This window comes from Lithobates pipiens, unplaced genomic scaffold (genome assembly GCF_037356315.1).
Source record: "Lithobates pipiens isolate NorthernLeopardFrog02 unplaced genomic scaffold, aLitPip1_a1.2 Scaffold_13, whole genome shotgun sequence".
Classification (NCBI taxonomy): domain Eukaryota; kingdom Metazoa; phylum Chordata; class Amphibia; order Anura; family Ranidae; genus Lithobates; species Lithobates pipiens.
The window spans coordinates 52,832,415-52,860,137 of NW_027507718.1; the positions used below are offsets into that span (position 1 = coordinate 52,832,415).

Genomic DNA, 27,723 nt, shown 5'->3' on the forward strand with positions numbered 1-27,723 from the left:
CCCTGTAAAACTTGAGTAAAATCTATCCCTGGAGCACTACAACAAATGGTGGAAAGCTATTCATTGTTTAGTAACATAGCAGTAAATGGAGGAAGGTAAAATCTGAAACACAATCCAAAATAAATTAGCTAAAAAGTGTTGGATGAATATTGTTTTGTTTACAGAATTCAGTTATTGACAGCAATAAACATGAACTTTTCCATTCATAACCCCTTCTGCCAAGCATGTTTACCAAGTATCAGGAAAAAAAATTATTTGATAAATAGGGTATTGTTATAAAGTAGAATGGCACTAAATTCAACAATGGAAAGAAATGGAGACTACTGACATTTGTAATACACCACACATTTTTACATTGGTAAAGAGCTACTGACAGTGACTTAAAGTGGTTGTAAACCCTTACAAACCACTTTGACCTACAGGTAAGCCTAGATTAAGGCTTACCTGTAGGTCCAAGAAATATCTCCTAAACCTATACGGTTTAGGAGATATTTGCCCGAAGGCAGGCACCGCTGTCTACGGCGCATGCGCCGTAGAGAGCGGCGCGCAGGCGCACTGATCGCGGCATTTCCAACAACGGAGCTGCCGCGCGTGTCGGCTCCCGTGCGCATGCGCGGGAGTGACGTCATCGCGGCTGACAGCGATGGAGCTGCGAGACCCCACCGAAAAGATGGATGCGCCGGACTACAGGGGACAGCGGTGACATCGCTGGCTCCTGTGTCAGGTAATTGACACATAATGGGCTACTATGCGATGCATAGTAGTCCATTATGCTTTGTCTTTGCAGGGAATGAAAGAGGAAGTAAACCCAAAAGTTGATTGTTTGATCGACTTCTAATGAACAGAAAAGTTGGAAAACCTTTTTTGATCAGCAGCTGAAGCTGCTGATTAGTGTATTTTGACAGCAGCTGCTCTTAAAATACAATGTCTTGATGGGGGGGAAGAATGCTCCATCCGCCTTGTTTTTGTGGATGGAGGACTAAGCTTTGAGCTAGTCCACCATCTATGTGGACATGCCCTAAATATTAAGGACTGCATAGAGAATGATACATTACCTGAAGTATTCCAGGCTATGAGACTGGAACCAGTCATTAGGGTAGAACCCTATCTGCCGAAAGCTGTCACTGTCTGACTCACCATTTTGAACATAGTAATCGCAGTCCTAGAAATGCTCAGCAGATGCCTCACTGCCATGTAAATCAGACAATGGCAGTCCACCTGCAGCTGATAAATCAGACAATGACAGTCTCCATCAGAAAAGTATGATGACAGACTTACAAAAGAATTCCTAAAAACTGTCAAGTATTCATGTACTATTACACTGATCATGCTCAATGATGCCTAAATGTACAAGTCACAACACAGGGATGAAATAAAAAAATTTACCCATTCAGGCTGCATTCACATCTGAGCGTTTCAAAGTCACAGATTTTTACTGCGTTTTTGCCATGATTTTGTACAGGTCACCAATGTAGAATGCAGAAACGCTTAAAGCGTTTTCAGGTGTTTTGCTTCAGGTGACAAAATGCTCAGATGTAAACAGGTGCCATTAAAATGAATGGGATTTTGCTTGTTGGGCATTTTTTAGGAGTTTTTTTCCGGCGTTTTACGAGCTGAAAATGCTGTGGTGTGAATGCAGCCTTAATGTTCAACAGGAAATTGCATGGCACTATTGCCCAAAAAAGCAGTAACATGTAAAGAAAGCTTAAATCATTTATAGTTACTTCAAATTTAATTGTTATAAATGCTGTTTCTCATCTAGACGAAATCAAACCCGTGGATACTTAAAAGATGTTAAACTGCTACTTACCTTGCTTAGGCAGCACTTACCGGTCCTATTTGCCTATAGAGCAAAGTAGGTCCCCAGAAAACCAGGGAAGGTGCTCAGTGGGCAAATTATATCTTTTATATAGCTTATCTTATATACAGTATAAGGCACTCTTTAAAACTCTTCTCTAGTCAACAATTAACCTCCCTCAAACTTCTCTCCCACTCCTCTTGTGATTAATTTGTTTTTTAAATACATGTTGAAGCAAAGCTTTACTCACCTAATTCGGATGCTTCTTGCCAGCACCATTTCCAGGTGCAGGCAACTATTAATTCAGCGCTGCAGATGTACCCAAACCAGGAGGTCCCTGACAGTTTTCTGGATCCTGAGAACAGCTAGAGAAGTTCCACATCATGCGGGATGTGAACACCCAAGCGCACAAAGAAGAGAGAAGACTTGGGCCTGAACACCACAAGACCGTTGATGTAGGTGAACAATTAGTTAGAGGGGTGGGGGGAGAGGAGAGGGAGCCAAGAAAAGCTTTGAAGTGAACACCTTTTATAGAAGCCAGTCTTTACAGAGCACCCATGCTATGGGTTACCTAAATGCCAGTTACCCCTTAGTGGTCATTCATATGAGTACATGTTTTCCTAACAATCCAATATACTTTGTAATAACTAACACCAACAAACTAATAAGTAAAGCTCAAAGTCTCTTTGAGCTCATATCTCAGCTCTCTGGCCAGTACTGATATCAACATACTATTTAAACCTCACAAGCCCAGTACTCTGGGCACTACTCCATGCTTTTCGGATGGCCACCTGACCCGACCTCTGCTTGTTACTGAACACACTTTTTGGATTGCCTTCTGACCCAAACTTTGCTTGTTGCTGACCACACAATTTGGATTGCTGCTTGACCCAACTCTGCTTGTTACTGACCATGTTATTTGGATTGAAATCTGACTTGACCTTTGCTTGTTACTGACCATGCTATTTGGATTGCCACTTGGCATGACCACTGCTTGCTACTGATCACACTATTTGGATTGTCTCTTAACCCAACCTTTGCTTGTTACTGACCATGCTATCTTGGTTGTCCCCTGACCTAACCTCTGCTTATTACTGACCACATTATTTGCTGCTTGACCCAGCTCTGCTTGTTACTGACCACGTTATTCAGATTGCCACCTGACCCAATCTTTGTTTGTTACTGGGCATGCTTTTTGGGTTGCCGTCTGCTCTAAACTCTGCCTGTTACTGACCAATGCTTTTTGATTTGCCGCCTGACCAACCTCCACTTGTAACTGACCATACTATTGGATTGCCACCTGACCCCGGCTTGTTACCAGCAACGCTACTTGGATTGCAGCCTGACCCTCTCTGCTTGTTACTGGCCACATTGCCTGGAATGCCACCTGACCCGACCTCAGCTTGCTGCTGACTACGCTATCTGGATTGTCCTTAGCTTGCTTGTCATCAGTCTGTCTGTCATCATACTGTTTGTCATCTACCTGCTGACTATCTGACTGCACACTGTTTTTTCTGGTGGTGCAGTGCCACAGCTCTCTGGTGCTCCTCACAGGTTTACTGTTGGCTCAGGCCATGCCTACTATTGGGTACACTCAAGCTCCATGCCAAACACAGACTGTATGTGAATTCTGTTCTTACCTTTACCTAACACATAGTCCACAAAAAACTGTTAATTACTAGCAAACTTGACTTAAAACTATGAATATCTGACAGCTCTGTGTTGTAAGAGACTTTTTCTATTCCATTCTAGCAAATTTATTAGAATGATTGTGAACCAAATTTGCTACTGGCAGTTATGGTGCTGCTCCTCTCCTAATCAAGATTCCTGCAAAGCCTGATTTTTCAGCTATGTTTGGCTTGCAAACCACAGCCAGGACGGTCAATCCTACTGTTAAATTTCCACTACAGTACATAATTGCCAAGGCAGAGATCACAGCCAAGGGTATTTAAGAAGTTGTGCCTCAAAGGAAATGCTCATGACAAGTTACACCCTAGAGTCCAAAGTGTGAACGTCACTACTGGCTCTGCTACTTTAGTGTCTTCTTCTAAAGAAAGGTGGCAGATATCCCTGGTATGATCATTCCAGGCAAACCCTTGCTTCCTGCCAAAAAGAGATGTTTTGTTTTAGACTGCCAATCTGCACATATTAGAAGCAGCATGAAATTATAACTTGCATAAACTTTTTGATAGTGGAGTCAAAAGACAAGTTAAATAAATAAATGCAAAAAAGTAACCTTTACTAAAAGAGGAGGCTACAGCAACCAATGTTCATCATGTTTCTGGAAGACCATCTGAGAACAGCAACATCAAGGAAAAAAAGTGCCCCACAAACACGGGGAGTAATGAAACCAATAGACTTGATAAATACTTAAAGCTTGAGTTTATTTTTTATTTTTTTAAATACATACAAGGGACAGTACATGAATTAAATAAGTGTCCTTTGTGCTTTCGGTTGCTCTCCTCATTTAAATCTTCAGTACGCCACCCCCCATACCCCTGCAGTGGTAACCGGCGGCGTTAATACAAGGTGCTGAACCATTTATAGGCTCTCACCAAGAGTGCCGACCATACCCACCCTTTCTGCGCTCATCTACCATTCATAGATGTTGCACTATGGGTTCCAGCAGTGGAAATCGTTCAATGAATGAAGGATGGGTGATTGGATGAAAGTTCTGCCTTCTTAATTCATATTGTGCTTTTCATTCATGAAGGCTGAAGGGTCACTTCTCATTTATTGTAAGTATGATTTTTTTTTTTTTTTAATTATCTAAAAACGTAACCTTTTAAAATAAATCTAAAGGCAAAGAAAAATAGTTTTGGGTCCCCATTAAGGAGGTTTACCTTCTCTATTTGTCTACTAAACATTTTTCAACAAGAATGAAAATGAAAACAATCTCAGAGGAATAGATGGGTAACTTTGGAATGGGCCACTCATTCTGGTGACCCTTGTGATGACCAGGGATTGCTCTCACTTCTTGCTGTGCTTAAACAATGGAAAATGAAGAGAAATCTCCCTAATAAGTCATAGATAGCAAATAAACTGACAGAGGTTATAACACCCCCGTACTCTATCCAAAAATGAAAGAAAAAAAAAGGGTTTTTGACTTTAGTTCTACTTAGTTCTTAAAGCGGAAGTAAACCCATCCATAAAACAGTTACTGTTCCGTCATGTGCTGGAAATGTAACACTCCCATTGGTTGTGCTCTCAACCAAACTGTCAAACCATCCAATGGCTGCTGTCATAATTGATCACATGTTATGGCAGTTGTAGATTAAACAGAGGCCAAGATGGCAGCTTCATTCAAACCAGTAAATTTGCCAGTACATTGTGAAAAGGCAGCGAAAGGAAAAGTTACTTAAAGCTGAACTCTAGGCAAACAGCTAAATACACAAAATAAATGTACATCTACTATGAGAGCTAATTTACCTGCCAAGGTATTTGTATTTTTGCCTATCCAGTTCTGAGATTTACACAGCTCTACTGCACAGCACAGCCCCGGAAAGAGAGCCGACGTATGCTGCAGTTTTCAATTTTCACTTACAGGTCACCTTCCCACGTCCACCCTATGAGGGGACAGTGAAAAAAGAAGAAGCAGACTGCTGGGCTCATCTTTGTGTCACTCTGCTCTATTCTCCTATCAACATGGCTTCTTGCATTGCAGCATATAGTTACATAGACCATCAAGTTCAACCTATGTGTGTGATTATATGTCAGTTGTATATCGCTGTAGGTTGTGGTCGTTCAGGTGCTTATCTAATAGTTATTTGAAACTATCAATGCTCCCTGCTGAGACTGTGGAAGGGAAATTCACATCTTCGCCGCTCTTACAGTAAAGAACCCTCTACGTAGTTTAAGGTTAAACCTCTTTTCTTCTAATTTTAATGAGTGGTCACATGTCTTGTTTCTTCAGCCCCGGAAGATTTTACCCCCTTACTGACCAGAGCACTTTTTGCGATTCGGCACTGCGTCAATTTAACCGACAATTGCACCGTCGTGCAACGTTGTACCGAATCAAAATTGGCGTCCTTTTTTTCCCACAAATAGAGTTTTCTTTTGGTGGTATTTGATCCTCTCTGCGGTTTTTGTTTGTTGCGCTATAAACAAAATATTTTGAAAATTTTGAAAAAAAACACAATATTTTATACTTTTTGCTATAATAAATATTCACATTTTTTTTTTTTAAAAAAGCTATTTTTTTCTCAGTTTAGGCCGATATGTATTCTTCTACATATTTTTGGTAATGGTTTGTGCAAAAGTTATAGCGTCTACAAAATAGGGGATAGATTTATAGCATTTTTATTATTATTTTTTGTTTTTACTGGTAATGGCGGTGATCTGAGATTTTTATCATGACTGCAACATTATGTTGGACACATCGGACAATTTTGACACTTTTTTGGGACCATTGACATTAATACAGCGATCAGTGCTATAAAAATGCATTGATTACTGTAAAAATGTCACTGGCAGTGAAGGGGTTAACACTAGGGAGCGATCAAGGGGTTAACTGTGTTTCCCTAGTGTGTGCTTTAACTGAAGGGGGAGGGGACTGACTAGGGGAGATGACAGATCACTGTTCATAATTTGTATGAACAGACGATCTGTCACTTCTCCCCTCAGAAAACCAGGATTTCTGTGTTTACACACAGAGATTCTGGTTCTTGCTGTGTTACGAGCGATCGCGGACTCTGGGGGCGAGCTGTGGGCGCGTGCCCCCAGTGGCGCACGGCCCTAGTGTCCACCAGAGGGAGTGACGTAACATAAGGGCGATTCACCTGCCCGTACCATTCTGCCACAGTACAACTGCGGCGGCTGGTCGGCAAGCTGTTAAACTCCCTGTGGGGTCACCAGTACGGTATTTATAAATTGAAATCATATCCCCTCTCAAGCGTCTCTTCTCCAGAGAGAATAAGTTTAGTGCTCGCAACCTTTCCTCATAACTAATATCCTCCAGACTCTTTATTAGCTTTGTTGCCCTTCTTTGTAATCGCTCCATTTCCAGTACATCCTTCCTGAGGACTGGTGCCCAGAACTGGACAGCATACTGTAGGTCCAGCTGAACCAGAGTCTTGTAGAGCGGGAGAATTATTGTTTTATCTCTGGAGTTGATCCCCTTTTTAATGCATGCCAATATTCTGTTTGCTTTGTTAGCAGCAGCTTGGCATTGCATGCCATTGCTGAGCCTATCATCTACTAGGACCCCCAGGTCCTTTTCCATCCTAGATTCCCCCAGAGGTTCTCCACCCAGTGTAAAGATTGCATCTCATTTGCCATGTAGTTGCCCACCCCATTCATTTGTTCAGATCTTTTTGCAAGGTTTCCACATCCTGCGGAGAAGTTATTGGAATGCTTAGCTTAGTGTGGTCCGCAAATGCAGAGACTGAACTATTTACCCCATCCTCCAGGTTGTTTATGAACAAAATTAACAGAATTGGTCCCAGCACAGAACCCTGGGGGACCCCACTACCCACCTCTGACCATTCCCAATATATCACCACACTCTGAACTCACCCTTGTAACCAGTTTTCAATCCATGTACTCAGCCTATGGTCCATGCCCAGGGACCTTACTTTGTAGAGTAAGCGTTTATGGGAAACTGTGTCAAATGCTTTTGCAAAATCCAGATACACCACGTCTACGGGCCTTCCTTTATCTAGATGGCAACTCACTTCCTCACCCATCTCCCAATCTCTGAGCTCTAATGCGTAGACTGAACAGTGATAGATACCAAGTCAAATTAAGGTACTTACCGTATATACTCGAGTATAACCCGAGATTTTCAGCCTCTTTTTTGAGGCTGAAAGTGCCCCCCTCGGCTTATACTCGAGTCATCGCTGTCTGCCCGCTCGATCAGCGTGTCGAGCAGACAGACAGCGGCCATTCTATAATTCAAAAGCCGCGCCTCCGGCTCCGCCTTCGCCTGTGATAGGCGGAACACTGAATTTCCCAGCAGCCTGTGTTCCGCCTATCACGGACATCATCTCATCCTCGTACTACGGACGAGGATGAAAGGATGTCCGTGATAGGCGGAACACAGACTGCTGGGAAATTGTGTTCCGCCTATCACAGACAGGGAGGCGCGGCATTTGAACAGGGGAATGGGCGCCGACGAAGAGCGGTGATCCTGGGACGGGACCGGACGGAGGCTCGGCTCGGGACGGGACGGGACCGGACGGAGTCTCGGGACGGGACGGGACCGGACGGAGGCTCGGGACGGGACCGGACGGAGGCTCGGCTCGGGACCGGACGGAGGCTCGGGACACAGGTAGGCTGGACACACAAGGCCACACACACACACACACACACACACACACACACACACACACACACACGGATGGATGGACACACACACAGGGATGGATGGATGGATGGATGGACACACACACAGGGATGGATGGATGGATGGATGGACACACACACACACAGGGATGGATGGATGGATGGATGGACACACACACAGGGATGGATGGATGGACACACACACACACACAGGGATGGATGGACACACACACACACAGGGATGGATGGATGGATGGACACACACACAGGGATGGACAGGCATATCTCACCCTCGGCTTATACACGAGTCAATAGGTTTCCCAGTTTTTTGGGGGTAAATTGGGGGCCTCGGCTTATACTCGGGTCGGCCTATACTCGAGTATATACGGTACACTGCTTTTATTAAAAATTGACTGGAGAACTACATTAATGTTTGCCTTTTATATCTCTCTAGAATAAAGAGATTGTATGAAAAGAGGACTTGTTCATCCAGTTGTGTTTAATGCCACATTTTCATTATGGTTCCTCTTGCATCACTGCTTTCACATGATGAACTGTGTCTTGAGATTCACTATGGGGCAAAAAACGTTCTGACAATTGCTCAGCTTATTTCTAGCAGATCAAAGATTAAAGTGTACAGTCATGTGGTTACGGTACAGTAGATATATACAGTAATTGGATCCAACAAATTGAACCTAAAGGTAATGGAGCAGTTATTTTTTATTTGACTAATGTAACTCTGTTCCCTTCTATCATATTTTTATTACCAGCAAATAGTGAAAAATGTGCAGCCTGGCAATTTACAAAGTAGCCCCATTAATTGGTGTATGATGCTGCCAATAAATGTGATACAAGAAGCAAAGTAGCTCATTTTGATTCATTTAAAGAAATATAACATCTTAAACATCCTTATTAAATCCCAAGTGTATGTCCTGTTTTGATTTGTGCTTTCATTCTTGAACTAGAGTGGTCGATGAAGCCTCCCACTGATACTTAGTGAGAGCTCTTTGACTGGCACTGGTCTCTGGCAGGTGGCAGGAGGGCCGGGAGAAGGGGTGGGCAAGGAGAGCGGCTGCCTTGGTTGCAACAGTATATTGCAGGGATGGGGGCACCTTACCCTAACCCTAAGGGAAGGGGGGTGCAGTTTGGCATCTTTGCCCTGGGCGCTGGATGACCTTGTCACTGCACTGGCAGGTGCACGCTGGAGACAAGCCCAGAAGTGAGAGCAGATAATTTACTTTTTTTTCCATTTCTGGGGCATAGTGATAAAGTCAGTGTTGCTGTTCTGCTGAATCTGGGAAAGGCTGTACAGGGCCCCATGATTTCTAACAGCAGTACTGACTGTGTGATCTATCTGCCAATGCAGTGGCTGCTTACTAGCTACCAGAAAATTAATCACACAACCCCATCAGTGCTGGCTGATATATTACTACAGATTTGCTGGCTGCTAGTAAACATCCACTGTACCACCAAATAGATCACACAGCCCCACAGAGCTGAGTGTTTGTTCACAATAATAAAAGATCAGATGACACTGCCAGAACTGTGTGATCTATCTGCCAGTGCAGTGGATAAGAATATTAGAGAGGGGGAAGGTGTCTTTCGTGCTTTACTGTAGTGTTGTATGTTTTTAAACATATACTCTTAGTTATTGGGAGCCAAGTTAAAAATGAACTTATACCCATATCAGGAATGCTCCTTCTTGACAGCTTGTGCAGCTAAGGTATCATGTATTAGATTTATTGGATATGTATCTGATAGGTGCACTAAATATAGGCACAGCCAGGGATTTTATAGGAACATTGCACCGTTTGCACTTAAGTAAAATGGCCGCTAGATTTATCAATGAAAAGTTCCACAATCCCCCAGTGCCTGCCTATAGTGTTGCAGTATAGTACAACATAAGGCAAAGCCTGTAACATATTAGTCTTGTCTCACAGTGTTCTGTAATGTATAGTTATATTTTAAGCGGAAAAAATAAAAAATAAATAAAATGAAGCACTATACAGGAAACCAAAGTACATTCTCTGGAAACAATACACAGCCTAGACTGCAGTTAAGGAGCAGATCCAGCAAGTTCTGGTGTATCTCAGAGCAGTAACATTCATTACATAAGTTGATAGGTATGAAGAAAGGTCTCTGTAGGCCTTTCGAAAATTGCACACAGACTATTTAATACAAACCAGAAGCCAGTGACTGCTGGATGAACATCGGATTCGTTCCCACATGGGTAATTTAGCAGGACGTCCTACCTTACCCACCCCTTGCTGCTCTCTATTTGCAGATTTGCAATTATAGGGTGGGACTGGAGGAGAAGGCACAAAGACGAAGGGTTGAGTGTATCTGGATTATGGGAAGAGTCCCTTCGCCCTCCTTCGGATTCCCTCCTCCTTTCTCCTCAGCATGCCTCTACCCCTCCTACAGCATTCTCCAACCACTGCAGGGGAAAGCATGGATGCAGAGCACAGCCTCCCCCCTATTCTAGCATCTGCCTTACCCAATCTCGCCTGGGCCAGCTCCAATAACAACATCTGCTTGGCAGCTTTTCAAACCTAGGGATAGTTATCTAACTGGGGCTTTTGTGCTGCACTGTTTATTCTATGTGAAGAAATGCCTCCTTAGTTGAAAGAGTACTTTAGAAAAAGGCTGCACACAGCTATTAGCAAGTGAGGCACAAGGCTAATAACCCCCACCTGCTTGTCAAATTAATTATGACATCTCAGTCATTAGAGCTCTGAAGAAAGAAAACATGACTGCAAGCTTGTCCTAAGAATAAACACACAGTGCCACAAACTGCCAAGACAGACTACGAAGACAGCTACACAAAGCTGACATGGACAACATTTGTTGAGGTTGTGGACGTAGTCACATGTATGAAACTGATATGGATGCTTAATTTCACGGGAAAAAAAGAATCGACTCCTTTTCCGTGGAATATCATCGCTCACTTTATCTTTTATATCTGTGATCACAATTATGGTTCTGTGCTAGCTTCAAACAGTTATCATTAACCCTTGTGTGTGTGATGCTTTAAACAATCGCTGTTTAAACAACTGCAGTCAGGTTTCAGATTAAAAAAAAAGGAAACAGCCACGATGTGTCAATAAAATTCTACATATCACACACACACGGGTATGCACAGAATTATTATAATAACGTACTCACACCCACGTTAACACCTTTAGCCTCAGAGATGTGTTACCACTTAGTTCCTAATGCAGTCTACCTGGGGCAATCAGGTGACAATCACCAACCAATTTCATCTCAGATACTGTATGTCTATTATTATTTTATTTTTTTCAAATGCATAATGTGCTGACTTTTTGGTCAAACATTCACTGCAGGTGAACAGGTGACTGTAATTTCAAACACATGTCCCGTGAAGATACACCTGCAGTAAATGTTTGGTGAATTTCACAATAACTGCTTTAACCACTTCAATACTGGGCACTTTCACCCCTTTCCTGCCCAGGCCATTTTATAGCTTCCAGCTCTGTTGCACTTTGAATGACAATTGCACGGTCATATAACACTGTACCCAAATTCATTTTAATAATTTTCTTTACACAAATAGAGCGTTCTTTTGGTGGTATTTAATCACTGCTGGGTTTTTTATTTATTTTTATTTTTTTTAAAAGCCAGAAAATTTTGAGAAAAAAAAAGCTTTTCTAAGTTTCTGTCAGCAGATTTTGTAAATAAGTAACTTTTCTCCTTCACTGATGTGCACCGATGAGGCAGCCCTTATGGGCACTGATTAGGTGGCACTAATATGCCTCACTGATGGGCACTGATAGGTGGCACTGATGGGCACTCATAAGCGGCACTGGTGGGTACTCATAGGTGACATAGATAGGCAGCACTGATGGGTGGCGCTGATGGTCACTGATGGGTGGCACTGATGGGCATTGATGGGCAACACTGATGAGCAGGCACAGATGAGCATTGAAAGGCTGCACTGACTGGCATTACTAATGGGACCTGATTGGTGTCACTGATGGGCACTGATGGACACTGCTGGGGCTTTTCTTGCATCAGGGCACTGATGATCAGTGCCCTGATTACCTACCCTGGTCTCCCCCATGAGGAGATACTGCTGATAGTCACTCCTCACCACACACTCTGTCAGTGTGAGGTAAGGAGAGCTAATTAACAGCACTTCCGCATTTGTGGAATGTAGAGATCATAATGTCACTGCCCCTCCTCTCATCTCTGTCCAATCAGAGAACACCTTGTATTCAATAAAAATGTGTGGAATTTTTTATATGGTAGCAGTGCTGAGCGAGCGACCCCCTGTGGCCCCTTCGCATAAACCCCAAGAAGAACCCAACTGGCAGAAAGCCTGCTTGCTTTCTGTCAGATTTCCCCTGCTTTCTGTATGCTTTTTTGTCCATTCTATCTGGATCTTCCATAACTTTTTTTTTTTTTCAAAATCTAAAAATAGTGGATAGCACAATCACCCATTTATTCAATCACTTGGAGTCATTCTAATTTTAATTGAGGGTTGAAATTAAAAAAAAAGTTGCCTTGTGGGGACACCATACCTCCAACCTACACGCTAAGCTTAGTTCTCATAGCAGTTTTTAGTCAATTCCAATAACTTCCAACAAAAGAACAGATCAAGGAAACCTATCACTGATATTTTTTTTTAACTGTGAAGCAAAATTTTAATGATAAATTGCCATGCAATCAAAAAGTTGCATGAAAATTGTCATAAGAGACAGTAGGCCCATGAGAGGTCCTCTGAGTTGTCTCGTGTATAATTCCCAGTGTGCAGGATTGTCTAGTCATCACTTAGTTAAAGGGAAAAAAGGAGTCTGAGGCCATAGTAGGAAGTATTCCCAGGTGCTGTATCGAAATTGATGCCTGGAAAAAAAAGAGTTAACCTTACTTGACATGAGATTAGTTTCATTTTTTGTATGCTACTAAATTAAGAGAGACTTTGATAGACAAGCTGAAATAACACTACAGATCAGCTGCTACAGATCATTCTCCTGTGACATTGTTTGCTTCCTTTGAAAGTAGCATGGGAAGGAAATCACACAACGGTGTGCAAGTGGCCGGGAACCAAAAGCAACTCTTTCTGGTCACATCACTGGGTCTCTGAGCTCTCACTGACATTTCCTCACTAAAAATACCCATGGGACACACCGCTGGTCACTGATACCAATACCTCAGATACTAATCCTCCATTACGTGTCTTACTGCCTTTAATATTATATATCTGCTTTTACAATGATTTGGAAATAGGTCCTGATAGTTATTACCCTTTGTAGCACTTGCTCCTCTCTTTTAGATTGTAAGCTATCCTGTGCAGGGCCCTCCTAACCCCTTTGCCTTAAATTGTATTGTAGCTGTACTGTAACTGTTGTTTTGTAAAGTACCGTGTAACTGTGTAAACCCTGAATACAATAATAGTAATAATAAAATACTGAGACTATCTACTTAGTGAATAAAGCAGAGAAGGTTAAGGTAGTGTGGTTAAAGGTACACACAGACTACAGAGCTTAAAAGGTGTGCCAACAATAATAACAATAATTTCTCGTTGCCTATATCAACAAATTGATCAACAGAAACCTATATCAACAGAAACAGTTGCGTACTGTCCATGACACTTTTTTTATTTGCATTAACATACAACTGTTTAGGACAAGCTTTCAGGGTACAACCCCCTTTTTCAAAGTCCAAGCAGTTCTAACAGTAAGTATTTGCAGTAAGTTCATAGCTAACCAACAAGCCAAGGAAAACTCTGGATATTCATGTACCGACCATATTTCAAAAACAAATTCAATTTAAAAAAAGAAACAGCCCTTCCTGTGAATAAATGCAGAGAATTTTTTCAAGTTTTCTGTTATTAGAGATATAAGTTTAGCCTGTATATCATGGCCATTATTTACAGTATGTAGTACCATGACAGACCATGTCGAAGTATCAGGACTCATGTGCAAGGATGTCAGACTCAGGAGTTATGCTTTTAGATGCTTCTATGTTGCTATCACTTACTTCTGGGTTGCTCCAGATGTTGCTTCTAGATCAGGGGTGCTCAGCCCCTGGTCCGTGGGCCACATGAGGCCCACTGACCCCTCTGATTTGGCCTGTGACCTCAAATCAGGAAAGTACATGCCCATGCTCTGGCTTGGTAGGCTGGCAAGCCCTGATTGTGATCAACAGGTTGCTGATCCACCATCCCAGAGCATCAAAGTGCATTAAGCCAGGGGGCATAAGTCGATGCTTCCTCTGTAGCACCGGCTCCTGTGCCAGGTGGAGTGATACCAACTGCACTTCACCTGGGACCATTTTAGCAGCCTGGAGAGTGATGCCAGCAGAAGCTGGAAGAGAAAAAGGTCAGTGTATTAAACATTACATACACTGCACTTTTGCAAAGGGCATATTAGGACTTATTGAAAAATGGTCATTAGACTGCCTTCACACTGATCTGTACGTGCATTGCAGTGAACTTGTGGTTTTCTTGCAGGTTAACTGCACTGAGCTATAGACTTCTATTTTATTCTGCAGGTTTGGTGTGTGTTTTGAAAGTGCACTACACCCACAAGATGTAATACAAGTTTATGGCTCAGTACAGTTAACCCGCAGGTGCATTGCGTGCAGGTAAACCATAGCACATTAGTGTGAAAGTAGTCTTATAGAGGGCCCAGGACAGTAAAGGCTCACTTACATTTGCGGTTTGGGGTGACGGTAAAACCCATAATTCATTGTGGCCCAGGACAAGTTACTAAATCACATAAAAAAGAAGCATGGCTTTTTTTTAAGAATAATACTACCTAGGTGGATACAACATCAGTCTGATGCTGCATCTGTCCCCCACAGGCTCTAACACTTAGAACCTCACAGCTTTGTCAGTCACTGGCTCTCTGCCCCCCCTTTCTCACTCACTGTGGGGGGGGGGGGGGCGGGAGTGGCCGGCTCAGGCTCTCAGTGGCTTGCTGAGAGGCCGAGCCAGGTGCTGGTCCAGGCATGTGGGCAGATTCCGACATCATTGTCGCGATCTTCCCCAAGTCTGGACCGGCTCTGTGACATCAGCTGACAGTGGGCTTCAACCCACTGTCTGCTGAAAATGGGTCATAGGAGTGCAGAACAAACTGCACTCTTGTGATCCATAGTAGAAGTAGAGCCAAACAAGCTTTGACTGTACTTCTCCTTTAAGTGGCCCTTGCTCTTTAAAAGGTTGTGCACCCTGCTCTAGATGCTTATGAGCTGCTTCAAATTGTTTTTGCTTTCACACTGACTTGTAAAGGGAGTAAAAGAAACTCAAATGCAAGGGAAAACCTGTGTATATAAGCTGAATTTCATCCAAAATGAAAAAAAAATTGTCTTTAGTTCTACAATTCCAAATTTAAAAATACAAGAATTTCTTGTATGACCCATAGAGTTATTATATACTCATTGGTATAGAATTATCTGCATTCCAACTATATTGCTCTATAAAGGACATTATGTCTCACCATCATTAATGGCATCTAAACCCATCAGTGCAATTTTTTTAAAGCAGAAAATTTTACATTCACCAAACATTCATTGCAGTGGAATCAATCACTGCAATATAAAACATGAATGTTTGGTAAATGCTACATTCACTACTTTATAAGTATGCCCCTTTGTGTAATTTAGGGTCTTAATGGAATTTGATGCAGATCAAAAGCTGAACATTTCGAGGTGCAAGTATAATTTTTTTAATGTAATGCTTATTTTGATGATAGAATATCCACACAGGAAAATAAAGCAAACAACACCAAACATAGTGACAGACATAGTGACAGTGTTACATGTGTATCAAAGTCTGTGGTATAAATGACCAAAAGTAAAATGAGTGCAACAACAGAATGAGGATGTCACTGACATAGTCCTCCTCTAGAACCGAGCCTATCCATCAGCGGATGCAAGCCCCTTGGGAAAAAATGGGCTGGCTCCATTAGGCAGGGCCTCCAGGCCTGACTCTCAGGAGGGACCAACTGAGAAAAGCATACACCAAGGAAAGGCCAGTGAGCACCAGGAGGGCAACCCCAACAGACTAGGGTGCCCCCAGGTACAAATTCACATCTTGTGGAGTGAGATACTGAGCTACTGTGCAGCAAAAACCACAGTGATACACTGGAAAAGACCATATAAGGAAAAAAAACCATAAAACTCTAAGAAGGGGAGAAAAGAGGGAAACAAAATAAACAAATAAAACAACTACAAACAAATAACTGCTCCATTGACATAGGGACATTACATGGTGGGTGTAAACAGCAAGTTTAACCTGGTCATAGGTAACCATACAGAAAAAAAGTGAGTATTACGTAAACTCAGGTATAAAAAAAGAGGTATAGTGTAAGGCTCAAGGTGGCAAGTAGACCATCACCTCTTACGGATGGTAAGCCACTGAAAATGGGGACTACGGCGTACCAGAATCTGCTCACGTATAGTGGATCCATGTGGCCTAGGCCGCATAAAGCAAGTATACATTTAACAATCACTACAGTGTATCAGCATACATTGGTGTGCATCATTGGTGTGTAAGAGAAGTGCATTTCTACCACAGGGCAGCCTACTGAAAGTGAAAGAAAATCCTACATTTTGGGTTGTCACTAGAATAGTTATAGAGGTGAAAACTTCCATTGGGTCCACACGTTTCAGTGCTACTGGTGACAACCAGGGATTTCCTCACTTTGGATGGGGTGTTCTCTCACTTTCTGTTTTGGCTAAGGGGCAGGAAGTGAGTCCCCAATAGGACAAAGATGGCAAAAAAAACTGGCAAGGGTTATAATGCTCCCTTACGCTAACCAAAATAACCCAGGGTGCTCAGAGAGACTCTCAAAGGTATGTACAGTCGCCTACATTTTTTTAGTTTAGTAAGTTATTATTACTGGCAAGTATTCTTTAGCACACCTTTAATTAGCAAACTTCTGTAGCTCCTTAGGATAGTTTTATGGAAATGTATGCTTTTATGACCTCCCCTTCCATCTTATAATAATAATATCAGTTTAACTAATTTGTCTCTCACTCAGTTTTGATATGAGCTGGAACAGCAAACATAATCTTAAGCAAACAGTAAAGAAAAAAAAAAGTTCCCCATTGCAACAGAGATAGCCTGTACGTTCCACTAAGGTCCTTTAAGGACACGTTGAGGACATCAAACAATGTGTAGGTTTGTTTAACGCTTTAATTTTTTTTTCCACGGGAACTGAAAATAAATAAATAAATAATTTAAGCGTGGTTTAAAAAAAAAAAAAAAGAAGAAGAAACCATGGTATAAACAAATGGTTCACTGTGAGGAAGAGAACATTGTGTTTTCCATAGATAATATTACCTGAGGTCATACCCATAACTCAGTGTAGACGTGGGGATTGCACACTGATGGATGAACAGATCTGCTTTATACTTTCTGGCTGGCACTAGAACACCTGACAGATTAGTGATATAGTCTGTGATATATATTAGAATATTAGAATATTTAAAACTGTAAAATCAAACACACACTATCCAATTGGAAGCATCAGAGCATTGAAGAAAACCTGTGCTGAGATAAATACAAAGGCAGCCCTTGCCGGCTTTTCTTTCAGAAAATGCCAGAGATGATCAAGAAGCCAAATTTTTTTTAGGTCAAAATACTTTTAAGAATTACTAAAAAATGATGCACTTAGAGTCATTAAGCTGGTCTGGATGTTGCAATATCCTTTAAATTATGTTCTTCCTTATCTATTGTATCTGTTCTACATGTTCCTTATTATTATTCGATCCAAATTTCCTTCTACTATATATATGCTACACATTACCTGGGCATCAGAACCATCCCAGATCACAAAATTCCAACTAATTTTACCAAAAAAGCAATTGAGGTACCGATCTGCCAATATTTATTCAGCAACATATCTCACGGTGTTATTTAACTGATCATTAAAGTTATGGGTTCAGCCACAACAGAACATAAGAAAATGCCTGGCACTCAATGGACAAGAGATAAGTTATTTAGCTTTTGAAAGACATTGGCCCTTCAGTACAGATCTGTATTAACATTTTTACAGAAATATTACATGCAAGAATTGATATCTAGGCTCAGGACATATCAGACATTATTGATTACTGATCAGTTAAAGGAAATTGTAAATAGTAAAGAAAATTAATACACTATATAACTTTGAGTTCTTAAAGTGGACCTGGGGATACCCAAACTTCCATTGTAGTTGCTAGCTCCCTTTTCATAGTACTCAGAATTATTATTCTCCTAAGCACCCTACTGTTGGCGATTGCGCCGCTGAGATAAATCAACTTATATATTTTTTGAAAAAAATTACATATGAATTCTGGGTGCCTTCAAAAAACATGGCTTGATTTTGTCAAGGTGTCCTGACACTGAGGCCAGTGGGCCGAGAAACTGAGTTTCCTCATGATCTGATTCTCTTCTTCTCCTTTCTTGAATATGGCTTTCCATAATTAGTGGGCAGGTAGGAAATATATTTAGTTTACCTTCTGTCTACATATTCTTCATTGCTTATGCAGGTTGAGATGATACTGCCTGACTGTAATGTGATGGGATGTTTGCTCTCTGTATACGGATTGCAATGATATTCTCACCAATAATACTGTATGAAGCGTGACCTCTGTATGTACTGTATACTGCTGTTAACTGTTTTTCTTTTTTTGTGAAGTGTTTAAAATGTGATTTGATTGATGTGATTTGTTATGTTATAGGGAACATCTAGAAACGTTAGTTGTTCCTAAGCTGTAACCTGTAAATGTACCTTGTGTCTTGAATTCCTCCTAAAAGGTGCCTAAGCACTAATTATGCTTACAGCCTTATAACTCTTTATCTGCAGTGTGAGTTCATCTAAACAACCCTGACTGTGATTGCCAGTGAAATGGGATATAGATTTAGATTAAAGGCCCTTTCACCCGAGAAGACCAATCAGGTTTGCCTGTCAGTTTTTCAGGTGGACCTGATTGGACCCTCCAGTCTCCTCTATGGAGCAGCGGGTGTCAACGGACATGTATCAGTTGACCTGAGGTGTGGAGGGAGGAAGGGGAAAGGAGCTGGGAGCTGTAACAGCCTGTGCATTAGTTAAGGAGGCTCGTTCTGTTCCCAGGATGGAGCTTGAGTTGAAAACATCCAGCAACGAGCAGTTAACAGGCAGGGCTGTTGGTAACTATGCACAGCCTGCACATCCTCCCAGTGCTCTCCTCCATGCTCCCAGTGCTGGGCTAACAGGGGTACAGGAGTGGTGATGTCACAACTTCTATCAGTGGCGGCGCCTCACTCAATGCATCGCCTGGGGCATATATCCCCTTGTCCCCCCTAGTTACGGTCTTGACTGTCCCCATATAGAAAGGGCCTGTGTCGCTAAACTTTGGAAATCTGCCCATGACATCAGTTTGAGACACTTCTAAGATCATTTAAAGTTAAATCTAGTTAATCTGCTGGTCTGCATTTTGACCTGCTTCAATTGGGTTTTGATTTCTCATAGATTTGTATAGGAATGTAACACCTTTTTGAAGCAAACAAATTTACAACCACACCAGCAGATAATCTACTAGACAACAATTTTCCATTGATCAATGTAGTTTGATGCAAGTGCCACTGTCAAAATACAATGGGCATCTTTAGTGCAATTATGCTGTTTCTCTTAACAACTGTGAAAAAATAAAAATAAAGATATCTGTCACACAGGAAGGGCAAGGCTTTCACTCTTAGTAATAAATACCTGTGTGTGCTGCAAATCACAGAGCAGACTCCTCATTTGTAATGGGCAAATATGGCTCTTTTTATATATGTATATATATATATGTGTGTGTGTGTGTGTGTGTTTGTATGTGCGTATGTGTGTATATATATATATATATATATATATATATATATATATATATATATATATATATATATATACTCTGCATATACACACAAATTATACATAGAACATTAACACATAAGATTTTTTTTCCCATATATCTTACATTTATCTAAAAACAATTTTAAGAAGACTACAAATTCCCGGAAAAAAAAAAAGCCATAACAGGTGCATCATATTTGGAAGACAAACTTGTACAGGGTCAGAGATGAGTCATTTTATGTTCCACTAAAACTGGGCTCTCTAGGGGGATACATGTTGGAAAATTTCAACTTTACAGCAAGTTACTTTCTATATTGTTTCCCAAGACTGTTCATCATTTTTTCAACTTGTGATACTATTATGAGTACATTTTAGAGAATACTAACAAGCAGTTTTTCAAATTTTTGCTAGCCAGCATGTACACGTGCAAGTGTAGACAAATACATGCTTGTGCCCTTCTGTTTATATACTTCACAACACATATTGTATGTGTGCATGTAGCACTGGTGTTGGCAGCAGACTAGCTTAGGTTTAGTCTTGCCTGGGACCAATGCTGAGTGGTCTTCAGCTGCATCCTGTGACCTGACCTGTTACTTAGACTCTCTGTGCTCTGATTACTGGCCTAGACTGCTCTGTGACCTGCTTTGGATTCTTCGCATGTGATCTCACCTAATACATCTGTGTTTCCATTACCTTTTCTCTCCTGACCCTGCGATTACATTTCTCCATGCTGATTCTGCAGTGGCCATCTGTTGCTGACCCAGGCTTCTCCAGTCTTCTCAGTGACCCATGGCTACTATATTCCTACACAAGCTCTACCATCAGTAGAAGAACTCTCGTTCCAAACATGTCAGGTTTATAGCCTGTTGCGCTTTTTATACCACGCTGTTCTTTCTATATTTTGTGATCACTTCATGTACGCATCGTGATTGATGGGCTGTACATTTTTATTTTTTGTTTTTTGCTTTCTTTTTTATCGATTAAATAATTATTTTTTTTTACCTTGGATTCATCTGCACTATGTGGAGGCCCTTTTCTTTCCATTTTTTTCATGATTTATGCTGCTGATTGTATGTCAGTGTGATGTCGGTGTGAGGACTACAAACTCTTGTCAGCCTAATTCAGTTTGAGGATACCTGCCAGCGGTTGTCCCCAGGGTGAGATATCCATCATCCATCTGTCTGATGTGGATGCAGGTACACACCATTGTACTACAAAGGTCCCGGTTGGAGAGTCCGCTGGAGACGACTGTTTGATGCCTGTTTGACCCACCACCGTATGCCGCCTGTCCACACTTTAGGGTAAGAGTATCCATTCCCTTTGTTGTCCCATATACACACCTGTTGTTAATGCATGGAGAAGTCCGCTTCCTCATATTTGTCAACACCAGAAGAAACATCTTTCACAAATATTTTTTCTGAATAGACTATACAGCACCACACAGAAGAGCTCTTAGATGTGCTCTTTGTTTACCATAGATTTATTATCATTTTTATTTTTAATTTGTATATCACTTACACAAGTGATTTTCTCATGCGTTTATGTCCCACACATATGAGTCTTCTTGTCAGTATTTATGCACAAGCCTCTGTGAAAGGGCTCTTTTCACAGAAGCTTGTCTGTGTACGGGCTCCGCTTTGCTCAGCAGGGATTGATCCACTGATCCCCGCTGAGCAGGTGGATGACAGGTCCGTCACCGCTCACTGCGCGGGGATGGACCTGTCAAAGCCCCACTGTCCTCTATGGAGATCAGATGAAAATGGACCGCCTGTCCATTTTCATCTGATTCTCCCGATGTATGGAAAATAGGATTTCCATCCATCTGGATTTCATGGACAGGAGCGGATCGGATAGCGGACATGTCACTGCTGACATGCGTCCCTCCATAGAGGTGCATGGAGCGTCCGATCAGATCTGCCTGAAAAACTGACAGGCGGACCTGATTGGAAAGCCATGGGGCCTAACTAAGATCCAGTTGTTTCTGTGATGTCAAATGGGCACTCTTGCCATTCTACTACTCTGGTGCAGCCCGACATTACACTCAGGGGTGCTTGAAGGTGCAAAAAAGGCTAGGACTTAGGTTGTCCTCTGATATGAGCAGTTGCCATCATCCATATCTGCTAGGAATGCACATCATAAAATATTAACATCCTGTTGTAGGTCAAACCACTATTATGAAGAAGAAGTTGCAAACAGCGTAATTTATAGGTGTACAACCATCTAAGGTCACGGCAGCCTATATAATTCAACCAGTAATTTTTCCAGTGCAGTAAATGAAATAAAGGTTATGTCTGCTGTGGACAACTCACTTTTCTGATGGCAGAAAGGCACTCTGGTCCACCTAGCCAAAAGGAAAGGCAGACGCCTCTCCTCATGGCTAGCCATAATCAACCACTGAGCTTTCAACCACTGAGCTTTAGCGCTGTGATGCCGCATATATGCAGACCAAATGTAAAAAATTATGTTAGCCGTGCACACTCCTAGCACAGTTAAAGTTCCTGATGCCTATTTGCGATTGTGAGCTTTCCGATCATGTGACCACTGTGACAGCCAATCACAGCAGTCACATGACCAGAATGGCTACCACCGCATTCCAGCATTTAAAACTCTTAAGGGGCTGGGAGGTGGTTGGCTGGAAGGGGTTAAAGTGATTGAAAAAGGTTCATTTTTTTCTTAAAATAACAAACATGTTATATTTACCTGCTTTGTGCAAGTGTTTTGCACAGAGGGACCTGATCTTGCTCTTCTCCTGGCTCCTCCTCCTCTTCGAGTGCCGCCACAGAGAGCTGCATTCCATGGGGGCACTCATGTAGGCGCTCTCCCGAGTCCTGCTGCTGCGTCTATTGACACAAACAGCAGGACTCGGACCCGCCCCACTGCTCCCGTGTCACTGGATTTGATTGACAGCAGCTGAAGCCAATGGCTCCCCCTGCTATCAATCTATCCAATGAGGACCTGAGACAGCAGCTGGAGCTGCTGGGCTCATGCTCGTCACTGAAATGATTGGATTTAGGTAAGAAAAAAGGGGGCTTTGGGGGACAGCTGCACCACAGAAAGTTTTTCACCTTAAAAGAGAAGTATGTTTTTTTTTGCTATTCAAACTTACTGAATAGTGGATGGAGCATCAGACTGACGCTGCATCTGTCCTTTGTCACCTCTTCACTGAAAACTGAGCCACCAAACATCGTTGATAGCTCTGTTCTCTCACCTCCCCGAGCAGAGAGATGCTGCCTGTCTGTTAGCAGCTCTCCTGAGCTGCTCCTCCACACTCATTGGATCGCTGAGCTGTGGAGGGGCGGGGAGCGGCCCTCTCATTGTCTCCGCGGTTTGCTGAGAGGGTGAGATTACCATTAGTCCAAGCAGCTGGCAGATCCAGACTTCCTAAGTCGGGATGATGCAGTGCCTGGACTGAGCCTGGTGATGTCAGCGGAGAGCGGACTTTAGACCGCTCTTTACTGAAAATAGGTCACAGGAGTGCAAAACGAATTGCACTCCTATGACCCATAGGAGAATCTCAGCCTAAAAAGCTCAGGCTGGACTTCTCCTTTAATGCATATAATGCATTAAGGTAAAAAATCTTGAGACTTTACAACTCCTTTAAACTGGATACATACAAATTGTTTTTTGGCATTTTTTTTGTGTTGCCAGCGGGCTGAATGAAAAATAAAATAAGCAGATTCCTCCATCCACACAAGCAAGGTAATCTGGCAGTGTAGGACATTGTAATCCGACAGTGCGGGCTTTTCAGCTGTCGGAATACACTGATCAGTGCTGCGGCCAATTGGAAAATTTCCCAGCAGGTTTGTCGACAGAAGTCGATTTAACGATTCGCTTCAGTCAAACAGGGAGGGCTACACACAGAAAGAAATTTTGATCTGTGTGCCCAACTTTAGAGAGACCCCCCCAGGGCAGGGTAGAAATAAACCTAAGGGTCACACATCCTCCACCTACACTTCACGGTAGGCCCGAAAACACACACGCCACCATCCAGTGAACAAAAAGCACACATAAAAAAACTGACACACGCGGAGAGTAAAATAAATAAAAACTCCCAGTGTTTATACAATGGCAATTCCCTATCTGACATTTCATCCATAAACAGTTTACTAAAAAAAAATTGTGAATTGGTGACTCACAACACAACCGACACAAAACAAAGGGAGAAGAAATAACATTTTCAAGTACCTGTAGAAAGTAAAAAAAAAAAAAAAAAACAACGTACAGCTGGTCGTTTGAGGTAAAGAAAAAAAAAAAAGAAAGCAAGGGCGGGCCACAGAAAAGAATAAGAGAAGAATGTATGCAAAGCTGAAAAAGAGTTATGAAATTTACATCATAAATCTCTGCAGTTCTTAGCCCTCAGCTAGTACAGTGATTTTCATATTCACTTAATCTAGGCATGCATCTCCACCCTAACTTCCTTTCCAATGGTATGCGGTCTTGAGCACACAAATGTTGAAGTTTCCTGAAGCTGAGCTACAGAGGAAAAAGTCCCAATCCCCAAGGGCAGACCTGCAGGCTGTTTTGGCTCCCATCTTGCCTTCGCTGTGAAATAAAGTGACATTTTGCCTCAATGAGAAAGACATCCATGGAAGAAACCTTTCTTTGTACTCTGACTAGCTTTTTTCTGCACATGTTCAAATAAAACAAAAAAAAAAAACCACATAGATCTGCAGACTGTGCTATGAAACAAAGGCAATTAGGTCTTTTTAGGAAAACAGTACGAGCAGCAACGGGGTTCTGCAAACTGTGGGAGCCCATAGCAACAACAATGGTTGTTATCTGCAGTTCTGCGGAAGCATGAAAAGTAAAAATAACAAGATAACAATCTATTTTATTTGCTTTCATATATTAAAGTCTTTTTATGTGACTAAGGTCAGTCATAGATGATGCCATTTTTTTCCTGCAACCACATGTTGCAGGTAAGATTGCTTGATTCCCCCATCAACAATGACTGCGGGGGGAACACACAGTGATGATTGCTAGTGGCTATAGCTGCTGGCATCAAGCACATGAAAAATCCAACAAAAATTCAGCCTGCCCCATACATGGTTCGAATCTGGGCCGGTTTATTCAAACCATTTATGGCTGGCCTAACCGAATTGCGTTTGAAAGGGCTGTATATTTCCAAATTCACTATAACTATTAATGGACTGGCATGACCTACTTCCAAAACATTGAAATACCCATTATTGTGCCTAATATGGCCATACCTGCTTAATTTTCACTTTGTTTCATCCAACTGATGTGCAATTTGAACCTGAAAACAATCGATCAGTCATAAATTCCCTTTTGATCTATTTAGACTTGTTTTAAATTGGATTTGATCAAACTGAGTCAATCAGCCAGGACAAAATATTATCAATCGTTTTGCATCAGGAGGCAGTACTGAAATACTTTAGGAATACAATCGTATTTTGATTAATCAGATTATGAGATTGCATTGGGGTAACAGAGATGCCATCCCTAATTTCCGATCATAAGTTATGATCGTATCCTATCTATTGACTGAAATCCAGTTCTCTGTCTGTGGCATACCAATCAAATGGATATTTGGCTATTGATTGATTATTTTTTTCAGAAGAGTTCAATCAGAAACTAAAGTGATCATTTATGGACGTATGTAAGGTCACCATTAATCTAATCTCTCTAATCAGTGGAACATAAAGCTATATGGTTACATACAAACATGGGAAAGCGGGCAGTAAGTTAAAGTGTCACTCATAGCAACAACCCTGGGGTTGGTTTCCATACAACATACACATAAAAATGACACCTGTAATCTGATTGATTGTAATGAGTTCAACCCCCATACTCCACTTTCAGGTTTTCATACTGGAGGCCCATTTTGACTCCTAATAGATATCCTAGACAAAGAGATTTCGGATGCTATGTACTGTATGTTTGTGGTAGAACAATGCTAGAGCTACTTCTACTTTTTAACTATGGGCCTCAGTCACATGAGATTTTAGCAGGGCCGATGCTACCACTAGGCAAACTAGGCAGCCGCCTGGGCGCAATGCTACCTAGGGTACCCGGCCACTGGTGTTCCTACTCTCTTCTCTCTGCAACAAGCAACTCAGTCTCAGCATCTGCAGGCAGCGGAGGACTGTGTCCCGACTCCAGAATGAATGGAAGCAAGCAAACACTCATTGATAGGCACTGATAGGCTGCATTTGATGAGCGATGGTAGGCTGCATTTGATGGGTGCTTCATTGAAAAGGTGCGGTATATATGGGCAGGGCAAAGGGAGTGGAGTCAGGAGTGGAGCCAAGGGGGGAAGCAAAATGAGGTTTTGCCCAGGGTGTCAAAAATACTTGCACCAGCCCTGGATATTAGTGCCAGCTAAACCAAGAATTCAGTGCATTCCTGTGGCTGGATTAATAAGTAGATGTGGATAAGCTGTTCAGCCTGTACAAAGCAATAAGAGGCTGACAGAAAACACAGCAAGCATGGGTGTTTGGATGTAATCACACATGGAGCAACTACCTGTTATTAGGGACAAATGATGGCCCATGGATGCAAGTTGCGTGGATCCAGGGGCTATAATCTGTTTTAACAGCAGATAGTTCTCAATGACAGCAAGTAGTTGCTCCAAGTTGCTCCCTAACAGCAGGTAGTTGCTCCATGTGCGATTACACCAGAACACTTGCGGACAGCTATCAGCCTGTTAATGCTTTTTAGAGGCCGATTTGTAGCAACTATCTGCATTCATTTGTGGCGCCAGCCATAGGAACTTAAAACCCAAGATGTAATATGTTGCAGATTACCAATCCTTAGTGGTGGCTGCATTAGTTTTCTCTTTAAGGCTTTTCCCCTGTTTTTACACTTGGTGATTGGGCTAGTACCACACCTTCTGTATTAGAGTGTCTCCACTCTGGATGAAGGAGCACAGGGCCACCTTTGGACATCAGCATTGTCAGTCTTGGGGGGGGGGGTGTTAGGTACACATTGGAGCCAAACTATAGCTCACTCTGCAGTTACAAAAGCAGTTACAGCAAATTGTTCTTTTGCTTTTGGGATAAAGGTTTTACATGAACAAATAAAAGCCGATGAGAGTAAACACCCCTGTCAGTATATAATGGTTTGTCTCAACACCCTAACTGCTACATTTGCAGCAGTGCTTGTTTTGTTCAAAAACAACAGACTCACCAGGTGAAAATTGAAGAAAGCCTAAAAAAGAAAACTATTGCAGCCATCACATCTAAGGATTGGTAAACTACAATATAATAAATGTTTGCTTTTGGGTTTAAAAGAGAAGTATGAGAATTTTTTTTTATTTTTTAATCATACTTACCTAGCAGCATTGGTCTGGTGCTGCATCTGTCCCCCGTCAGCTCTAATACTGAGAACTAAGCAATCAAACACCGCTGATCACTCGGTTCTCAGAGCTCTCTGAGAACCTGAGTAGAGAGCTCTCACTGTCAGTCACTGCTGTCTGCTCTGCCCCCCCCCCCCCCACTGGAGTGCTGGGCTGTGGAGGGGCGGGAGCAGCCGGTTCAGGCTCTCACGACTCACTAAGAGGCTGAGCCGGGTGGCGGTCCAGGCATGTGGGTGGATCCCGACCATATGGTCGCATTCTTTTCTGAGCCTGGACTGGCTCTGTGATGTCAGCCGGCTGTGGGCTTCAGATTGGACTGCACTTCTGTGATCCACAGGAGAAGTACAGCCAAACGAGCTTTGGCTGTACTTCTTCAATACTGCATTAATGTGAGCCCTTTTACTAAAGTTGAGCACATAGTGCCAGGGTAAAAACAAATTGGAAAATGTAAAAACATCCGTAAACAGTCAAAAAACATTTTGTAGATTACAGGGTGAGAACAA

The 27,723-nt window shown here is 42.1% G+C and overlaps 1 protein-coding gene across 10 annotated transcripts in view; it reads right to left on the reverse strand.

The window, feature by feature from the left end:
- The window catches only part of NFIB (nuclear factor I B), a 611,459-nt gene that overhangs the window by 221,014 nt on the left and 362,722 nt on the right, over positions 1–27,723 (reverse strand). The window contains exon 1 of one of the 10 annotated variants that reach the window (XM_077475116.1): positions 10,264–10,285. The exons of the other annotated variants lie outside the window; for them this stretch is intronic. The gene's annotated coding sequence lies outside the window, so the exon portion shown is untranslated. Of the gene's footprint in view, positions 1–10,263; positions 10,286–27,723 lie in introns of those variants that run through there. 10 annotated transcript variants of the gene reach the window in all.